Source organism: Canis lupus, chromosome 12 (genome assembly GCF_048164855.1).
Source record: "Canis lupus baileyi chromosome 12, mCanLup2.hap1, whole genome shotgun sequence".
NCBI classification, from domain to species: Eukaryota; Metazoa; Chordata; class Mammalia; order Carnivora; family Canidae; genus Canis; species Canis lupus.
This window is the reverse complement of record NC_132849.1, coordinates 27,860,568-27,870,581: the sequence shown is the minus strand read 5'-3', so window position 1 is coordinate 27,870,581 and position 10,014 is coordinate 27,860,568. Positions and strand designations below refer to the sequence as shown.

At 45.2% G+C, this 10,014-nt stretch overlaps 1 pseudogene; it reads right to left on the bottom strand.

The window, feature by feature from the left end:
- Positions 1-4,387: 4,387 nt before the first annotated feature.
- On the bottom strand, positions 4,388-8,991 carry LOC140600791 (sal-like protein 4 pseudogene; annotated as a pseudogene).
- Positions 8,992-10,014: the final 1,023 nt, after the last annotated feature.

Genomic DNA, 10,014 nt, shown 5'->3' with positions numbered 1-10,014 from the left:
CCAGAGTTAGGAGTCTCTCATGTTCTGTTAACCTCACTGATATTTCCCCCTCATTTCCTTTCTTTCCCCTTTATTCCCTTTCACTATTTTTTTATATTCCCCAAATGAATGACACCATATAATGTTTGTCCTTCTCCAATTGACTTATTTGGACTCAGCATCATACCCTCCAGTTCCATCCACATTGAAGCAAATGGTGGGTATTTGTCATTTCTGATGGCTGAGTAATATTTCATTGTATACATAGACCACAGCTTCTTTATCCATCATCTTTCAATGGACACCGAGGCTCCTTCCACTGTTTGGCTATTGTGGACATTGCTGCTAGAAACATCGGGGTGCAGGTGTCCCAGCGTTTCACTGCATCTATATCTTTGGGGTAAATCCCCAGCAGTGCAATTGCTGGGTCTAGGGCAGATCTATTTTTAACTCTTTGAGGAAGCTCCACACTGTTTTCTGAGTGGCTGCACCAGTTCACATTCCCACCAATGGTGCAAGAGGGTTCTCCTTTTTCCACATCCTCTCCAACATTTGTTGTTTCCTGCCTTGTTAATTTTCCCCATTCTCACTGCTGTGAGGTGGTATCTCATTGTGGTTTTGATTTGTACTTCCCTGATGGCCAGTGATGCGGAGCATTTTCTCATGTGCTTGTTGGCCATGTGTATGTCTTCTTTGGTGAAATTTCTGTTCATGTCTTTTGCCCATTTCATGATTGGATTGTTTGTTTCTTTGCTGTTGAGTTTGATAAGTTCTTTATAAATCTTGGATACTAGGCCTTTATCTGATAGGTCATTTGCAAATATCTTCTCCCATTCTGTAGGTTGTCTTTGAGTTTTGTTGACTGTTTATTTTGCTGTGCAGAACCTTTTTATCTTGATTAAGTCCCAACAGTTAATTTTTGCTTTTGTCTCCCTTGCCTTCATAGATGTATCTTGCAAGAAGTTGCTATGGCCAAGTTCAAAAAGGGTGTTGCCTGTGTTCTCCTCTAAGATTTTGATGGAATCTTGCCTCACATTTAGATCTTTCATCCATTTTGAGTTTATCTTTGTGTATGGTGTAAGAGAATGGTCTAGTTTCATTCTTCTGCATGTGGATGTCCAATTTTCCCAGCACCACTTATTGAAGAGACTGTCCTTTTTCCAGTGGACAGTCTTTCCTGCTTTGTCGAATATTAGTTGACCATAGAGTTGAGGGCCCATTTCTGGGTTCTGTATTCTGTTCCATTGATCTATGTGTCTGTTTTTGTGCCAGTACCACACTGTCTTGATGATCACAGCTTTGTAGTACAACTTGAAATCCGGCATTGTGATGCCCCCAGCTCTGGTCTTCTTTTTCAATATTCCCTTGGCTATTTGGGGTCTTTTCTGATTCCACACAAATATTTAGATGATTTGTTCCAACTCTCTGAAGAAAGTCCATGGGATTTTGATAGGGATTTCATTGAACGTGAAAATTGCCCTGGGTAGCATTGAAATTTTCATAATATTAATTCTTCCAATCCATGAGCATGGAATATTTTTCCATCTGTTTGTGACTTCCTCAATTTCTTTCAAAAGCGTTCTGTAGTTTTTAGGGTATAGATCCTTTATCTCTTTGGTTAGGTTTTTCCCTAGGTATCTTATGCTTTTGGGTGCAATTGTAAATGGGATCGACTCCTTAATTTCACTTTCTTCAGTTTCATTGTTAGTGTATAAAAATGCCACTGATTTCTGGGCATTGGTTTTGTATCCTGCCACACTGCCAAATTACTGTATGAGTTCTAGCCATTTTGAGGTGGAGTCTTTTGGGTTTTCTATGTACAGTATCATGTCATCTATGAAGAGGGAGAGTTTGACTTCTTCTTTGCCAATTTGAATGCCTTTTATTTCTTTTTGTTGCCTGATGGCTGAGGCTAGGACTTCTAGTACTATAGCAGTGGTGAGAGTGGACATCCCTGTTGTTCCTGATCTTTGGGGAAAGGCTCCCAGTGTTTCCCCATTGAGAATTATAATTGCTGTGGGCTTTTCGTGGATGGCTTTTAAGATGTTCCCTCTCTCCCTACACTCTGAAGATTTTTGATCAGGAATGGATGCTGTATTTTGTCAAATGCTTTCTCTGCATCTATTGAGAGGATCATATGGGTCTTGTTTTTTCTCTTGTTGATATGATCAATCACATTGATTGCTTTACGAGTGTTGAACCAGCCTTGCATCCCTGGGATAAATCCCACTTGGTCATGATGGATAATCATCTTAATGTACTGTTGGATCCTATTGGCTAGTATCTTATTGAGAATTTTTACATCTGTGTTCATCAGGGATATTGGTCTATAATTCTCCTTTTTGGTGGGGTCTTTGTCTGGTTTTGGAATTAAGGTGATGCTGGCCTAATAAAACGAGTTTGGAAGTATTCCATCTCTTTCTATATTTTGGAATAGCTTTAGTAGAATGGTATTGTTTCTTCTTTAAACGTTTGATAGAATTCCCCTGGGAAGCCATCTGGCCCTGGACTTTTGTGTCTTGGGAGGTTTTTGATGACTGCTTCAATTTCCTCCTGGTTATCGGCCTGTTCAGGGTTTCTGTTTCTTCCTGTTCCAGTTTTGGTAGTTTGTGGTTTTCCGAAATGCATCTATTTCTTCTGGAAATATATGCCTACTTTATTGGCATATAGTTGTTCATAATATGTTTTTTAAATCATTTGTCTTTCCTTGGTATTGGTTGTGATCTCTCCTTTTTCATTCATGATTTTATTAAATTGAGGCCTTTCTCTGTCTTTCTCTCTCTCTCTCTCTCTCTCTCTCTCTTTGCGGGGGGAAAGAAAAAAGAGCATCCAAAATTTATTCTCCAACAAGACAGACAACATCAGCAGGTAAAAACTACAGGGGATTCCTCCACAGATCATACATTCACATGAGCATGATTTGCTTAACAGGGAGAAAGTCTCTGGTGTGTTCTCTGTAACAATATCCATTTCACAGTGTAAACAGGTACTAGCATTGTGTACTTACTATTCCAGAACGAAAGGCACAACATGATAAAAAAATTTTTTTTGGATCCTAAGGTCAGGTGCAATAACACAGACCAACTTTTGTTAAGAGTCTTGATCTACTTTTCCCCAAAGAAGGAGATTCTTCACTAGGAAATTAAGGTCTTTCTTTCTCCTTCCTTGTTCAACCATCAGAGGATGTTTCATCATTACATATACAAAAAGGGGGGGGGGGAAGGTTTAAAAAAAAAAGAATCATGAAAAAACTTCAACGTCCAGCTGCTCCCACCACACATCAACTCAGGTTTAAGACAGGGCCTCATAATATTTCGGCGGTCATAAAATAGGAAAATATACACTATGGCTATAAAAATAAAAAATAAATGAGGTAGATAAATTAAAGCTTTCACAGCCATGACTTGCCTGTTCGAACATCGTAGCCTTCATGCAATACTCTAGAACAAGCTTCATACTAAGTTGGCATAAGCTGCACCAAGGACATTTTTTTTGTACAAAGTAGTATGTGAACCTGTAAGAAATATGCCCTTTCCATGAGTTTCTTCAAGAAGGAAAACTCAGGTCTTTGATTGAGTAGGCACTGGAGGGCCAAATTAAGTCACCTGAGGATCCCTGCTTAGGTGCCTAGCCCTCCTGGTGGCTCAGGAAGGAGGCATCTGGAAAGCATAGGGAGTATACATTGGCACTCTTGGGGCTCTGAATGAACTCTATTTAAATAAGCAGCAACATGCATTGACTCTCTAAGGACTAAACCAGTCCATTTGAGGGTATCCTACCTAAGGTCCCAAGGTTGAAGGAATTTTGTAATTCTACAATCTTAGTTTAAAGAAAAAAAAAAGTACATTGAAGAAAAAGAGAAAGAAAGGATGGGTACAGGAATGGGGGGGGGGGGGGTCATACAAAACAGGTCCCTAAACAGATGCCAGATCTTGTCCACGTACCCACATACAGTCACCAGGGAAGTATACAGTACCCCCTCCCCCAATTAGGCTAACAGTTGTCCATTGTAGTTCAGTAAGTTCCAACTTTAAATAGGAGGATAGTCCTTGGAAATAGTTACTCTCGGTTGTACAAAGGTTTTATGTATACAGTTTGTCGCAAGTAACAAAGCTATTTTGCAAGACCCGCTTCTTTCCAAAATTAAAGAAAAAAAATTCTAGTTTGTATATGTTTTAGTATTTTTTTCTGTTTCAATTTTTTTTTATTTTTCAATTGTTTTTCTTTGCAAAGCAGCATAACAACATCTGATTGTAGAACTTGCCTGAGGTTGTGATCACACTGTAAACGTCATTTGCACATCAATAAGAAAAACAGGAGGAGATGGGTTCTTTTAACAAGGAAAAGAAAAGAAAAGTAGTAGAGTTCTAGAGGTCATTCTGCCTGCATTTCTCCCTCAACAAAGAGCTTAGCTGACTGCAATCTTATTTTCTTCGAGGAAGTGAGAGAATTGGTGTTTGGGGACACTGTCGGCAGCACTTAGTTTTTCCACTGCAGCACAGGTGGCAGACTGGGAGCCATCCATCTTGAAGATGGTGGTGTTGTTCACAATGGAGGTGGCTCCCAGGAAGACTGGGAGGGTAGGAATACCCCCACTCTGGATCACAGAGATCTCATTGGTCTTCATGGCCAGACCTCCATTGAGCATGGTGGTGTACTGGTTCCACACGACAGGGTCCATGTTCACCGAAGGGGCCAGGATTTCCTTTGGAAACATCTCAGGGACTCTGTTTCCATCAGTTCCTAACAAAGTCATGGTGTTCTTGATGGCCAGCTTCCTCCTATGGTGTGCCAAGCTATCGTTCACCCCATGTGTGGGGGTGGTAATGCATCTTGAGGGAGCTCTGGCAGCTCAAGACCCGGTGGCAAATGAGACATTCGTTGGGGTTGGTGGTGGCCTTCTCGATGTTCTCCACCAGCTGCTGTAATTTCAGGGTCTCCGACCCTGGCTCAGGGGTCCCACTCTCTTGGAAGCCATCAACCCTTGGGGAAGTGTGGTTTGCCCACCCCTCCCACTAGGGATCCATCCTCACTTTCCGGGGAAGGCCCGGGCTGCAGGTCGTTGGGCAGTGGGCCGCCCATGAGGTCCTTGGGGTTAGTCCCTGAAGAGAGATTCTGAGGTAGCCCTAGACAGGGGGGCCCTATTACAAGGACAGGTTTGCTATCTAAAGAGAGACTTGATTCATCTATGGGGACAGATACAGAGAGTGTATAGGGAATGCCATTGCCTGCCATCATTTTATTGTGGAACTTGGCAAAGAGCTGGAGGTTGGCCTTCACCTGGGGAGGTTGATGAAAGTGCACCTTGAAGTTGCCCTTGGTGGTGAACTGGTGGCCACAGAGCACATGAAGGGTCTCTCTCCAGTATGGGAGCGAAGGTGGATCTGCAGGGAGCTATCGGTCCCCAAAACCTTGCTACAGTACTTATACTTGTGTTTGCAGAGGATGGCCTTGTCTTTCGGTTTGGCCTCCATTGGGGATACATTCGGTGGCTTCCCCTTCCCTTTCTTGGACAGGTCTAATGCCACGGTGGAGAAAGAGCTCTGGAAGAGCACAGAGCCTGGGGCCTGAGGTAGCAAAGCACCAGGAAGGCGCGACATGCTGTTCGGCAGAACCCTCGACCTGTCAGGCTTCAGGGCGAAGGGCGCCAGCCCCTGGGAGCTGGCAGTGGAAGGGATGTTTGTGTGAGGTAGCTTGGCTGGTTTCAAGGTGTCCAGAGACAGGCCCTGGCTGCCGGCTTTCTCACTGAGCAAGGCCATGGCCGTGGAAACCTGCTGGGACATGTGGCTGCCCAGGGTCTTAAGGGTGTCTGCTCCCGCCATGCCCAAGTGGAGGGCATGCGAGGCCCACATGTTCACCTGCACACGGATCTGCTCAGTGAGCTGGATCTGCTGCAGCAGCTGCTGCTGCAGGCACAGGATCTGCTCTGGGACCCATGGGATGCTGAGCCCTGCGCCGGGTACAGGGGCTGGTGGTGCCTCAGTGCTGCACTGATTCATTGCCACCTTGGTGCCCTGCAGTGCTTGCAGAGTGACGTTAGTGTCACTTTGCCTTTGGTAAATAGCTTATGTCCTGGGACGCGGTCAGCTGGGCGGTCTCAGTCTTCAGGTACATGACAGATTCAGCACCCAGCTTCTCCTTCAGCTCCCTCAAGCTGCTGCCATCCTCCCTGTGACCATCCTTACTGCCTGGACTGTGTGGAGGATGGCTGAGCGCGGCCCCAAGAAGTCTTCCGGAGGCACTAGCCCCTCGCTGTTGTTCATGATGAGCACAGGTGGATTTTTTGTGCAATTTTTCTTATGTTCTAAGAACTCCGAGAAGCTGAAGAACTTTGCAAGCATTTCTCACAGATGTGAGTCTCCTCCCACCGAGTCCTCTTTGCAGTCATTCCATCCTTGTTGGCTTCACTGCTGTTCCCTATGGTGGTTCATTGGAGCACCCAGCTCCCCCGCCGCTGGCACTGCTGTGGCCGCATTTGCAAACTCCAGGGCCGGCTGCTGCGGTGGCTGCTCACCCTGGTCCTCCTCCAAGTTGATGTGCTGGGGTTTCGCCTGCTTGCGCCTTGATGTGGTGCGAGCATCTGGCTACCTGGAGAGCCTCGGTTATTTGCCCACTCCCCTCTTTTGTTTTTAATAAGGCTGGCTAATGGTTTATCTATCTTATTAATTCTTTCAAAGAACCAACTCCTGGTTTTGTTGATCTGTTCTACAGTTCTTCTGATCTCTATTTCACTGAGTTCTGCTCAAATCTTTATTAACTCTCTTCTGCTTGGTGTAGGTTTTATTTGCTATTCTTTCTCCAGTTCCTTTAAGTGTGGGGTTAGCTTGTGTATTTGAGTTTTTTTCCATTTTTTTGAGGGATGCTTGTATTGCGTATTTCCCTCTCAGGACTGATTTTGCTGTATCCCAAAGATTTTGAATGGTTGTATCTTCATTCTCATCAGTTTCCATGAATCTTTGTAATTCTTCTCTAACTTCCTGGTTGACCCTTTCATCATTTAGCAGGATGGTCTTTAACTTCCACGTGTTTGAATTTCTTCCAAATTTCCTCTTGTGATTGAGTTCAAGTTTCAAAGCATTGTGGTCTGAAAATATGCAGGGGACAATCCCAGTCTTTTGGTACAGGTGGAGACCTGATTTGTGACCCACCCAGTATGTGGTCTATTCTGAAGAAAGTTCCATGTGTACTTGAGAAGAATGTGTATTCAGCTGCGTTTGGATGTAAAGTTCTGTAAATATCTGTGAAATCCATCTGGTCCAGTGTATCATTTAAAGCTCTTATCTCTTTGGAGATGTTGTGCTTAGAAGATCTGTCATTTGCAGAAAGTGCCGTATAGAAGTCACCCAGTATTAGTGAATTATTATCTAAGTATGTCTTTACTTTGGTCATTAATTGATTGATATACTTGGCAGCTCCCACATTAGGGGTATAAATATTTATGATTGTTAGGTCCCCTTGTTGGATAGATATAGTATGTGATATGATATGATATAGTGTCCTTCTTCATCTCTTACTAGAGTCTTTGGGATAAACTTTAATTTTTCTGATATGAAGATTGCTACCCCTGCTTTCTTTTGAGGACCAGTTGAATGGTAAATGGTTCTCCAACCTTTCATTTTCAGGCTGTAGGTGTCCTTACGTCTAAAATGAGTCTCTTGTAGACAACAAATAGATGGGTCTTGCTTTTTTATCCAATCTGAAACCCTGCATCTTTTGATGGGATCATTAAGCCCATTCATGTTCAGAGTTACTATAGAAAGATATGAATTTAGTGTCATCATAATACCTATTCAGTCCCTGTTTTTGTGGATTATTTTTGGGCATCCTCTTTCTTTCACAGAGTCCCCCTTAATATTTCTTGCAGAGCTGGTTTGGTGGTCACATATTCTTTCAGTTTCTGCCTATCTTGGAAGCTCTTTATCTCTCCTTCTATTCTGAATGAGAGCCTTGCTGGATAAAGTATTCTTGGCTGCATGTTCTTCTCATTTAGGACCCTGAATATATCCTGCCATCCCTTTGTGGCCTGCCAGGTCTCTGTGGAGAGGTCTGCTGTTAATCTAATATTTCTCCCCATATAAGTTAGGGATCTCCTGTCTCTCACTGCTTTAAGGATTTTCTCTTTATCTTTGGAATTTGCAAGTGTCACTATTTTTTTTTAAGTGTCACTATTAAATGTTGAGGTGTTTAACAGTTTTTATTGATTTGGAGGGGACCTCTCTATCTCCTGGATCTGAATGCCTGTTTCCCTCCCCAAATTAGGGAAGTTCTCAGCTATGATTTGTTGAAATATGCTTTCTGGCCCTCTGTCCCTCTTGGCGCCCTCTGGAACCCCAATTAAATGTAGATTTTTCCTTCTGAGGCTGTCATTTATTTCCCTTAACCTATCCTCATGGTCTTTTAATTGTCCTTCTCTTTTTTTCCTCAGCTTCCTTCCTTGCCATCCACTTGTCTTCTATGTCACTTGTTCTTCTACCTCGTGAACCCTCGTTGTTAGGACCTCCAGTTTGGATTGCATCTCATTTAATTGATTTTTAATTTTAGCCAGATTAGATCTAAATTCTGCAGTGATGAAGTCTCTTGAATCCTTTATGCTTTTTTGCAGAGCCACCGGTAGCTCTATAACTGTGCGTCTGAATTGGCTTTCTGACATTAAGTTGTAATCCAAATTCTGTAACTCTGGCAGAGAGTACTTTCTGATTGTTTCTTTTTTGGTGAGTTCTTCTTATCATTTTGCTTAGTGCAGAGTGGCTAAAAATGAGTTGTACTGGAAAAAGGAAGGAAAAAAAAGAAAAAAAAAAAGGAGGGGTACCCTCTGGTTCTATATACTGTAAATACCTTGACTTCCCATGGAGCTTTCCAGCGCTGCTTGGTCAAGACTTGCTCTTCCCCTGTCCTTCCAGCTGGTGTTCTGGGGGAGGGGCCTGCTGTGCTGAGTCTCAGGTGTGTGCACCTACGGGAGCTGTCCCACCCTCCTGGCCAGGTGCTGGACTCAGTGGGAGCTGTTTACCCCATGAGGCCCCTGTTCCCTGGTGGCCCCACTCCGTCCCAGGCACAGGTTGACCCCAGGAGGAACAAGCACACTGGCGGCGGCCAGCTCTCCAGCCCTGGCGTCAGCTCCCGCAGTAACTACCGCAGTCTCCCAGTCCACACCGGCCTGGATCCTCCGGGGCGGGAGCGCTGATCTGCACAGCTTGGGGGCGCCTAGTGGCAGGTGTGTCCTCAGTGTCCTGTGCCCTCCCCGCCTCCGCCTGTTCCAGGGAGGGGGAGCGTCGGATCCTGGGCTCTGTCCCCGGTGCCCTGGGATCTGGGGCCTGCGCTGCTGGAATCGCGCTCCCGGGGCCCCGGCTCCCGAGGGCAGCAGGGCGCAGCCTCCTCCGCTGGGGCCCCACCCCCACCCCCAGCTGCTCCCGAGGCCCCGCCGGGCGCTCCAGCCCTTCACCGAGCTCGGCCCACGGGGTGCGGCGCGCTCTCCCCGGGGTGCACCTCCTCTGTTAGTGACCCTGGGAGACTGGGCGCTCCACTGCCCCTACAGCGGTGCTGCCCGGGTTCCCCGCTGAGCGCCTCTCCCTCCGGGAAGAATCCGGGGGTATTTTTAAAGTTCCTGCTTCTCCGGGGCTGGGCTTTCCTGTCCTGGAGGCTCTCGCTGGGGGCCTTAGCCCAGCTCCTCGCGGGGCCCCTCCCCCACTTGATTCCTTTTTATTTTCTTATTTTTTTCCACCTTCCTACCTTTAGAAGCACAAACTCTTCTCTCTGTAGTGTTCCAGCTGTTCTCTCTTTAAATCTCAGGTCGAATTTGTAGGTTTTCAGGATGATTTGAAAGTTATCTAGGTAATTTTTTTTTGAGGGGGGGGGGAGTTAGGAACCCTACTCCTCTGCTATCCTGCCCTGCCTCCCTCTTATCTGTTCTTTCTTTCCTCCATACCTATTGCAGAGCCCCAATGTGGGGCTTGAACTTATGACCCTGAGATCAAGACCTGAGTTGAGATCAAGAATCAAACTGTTAACTGATCCACCCAGGCATTCCCTTCTGCCCTT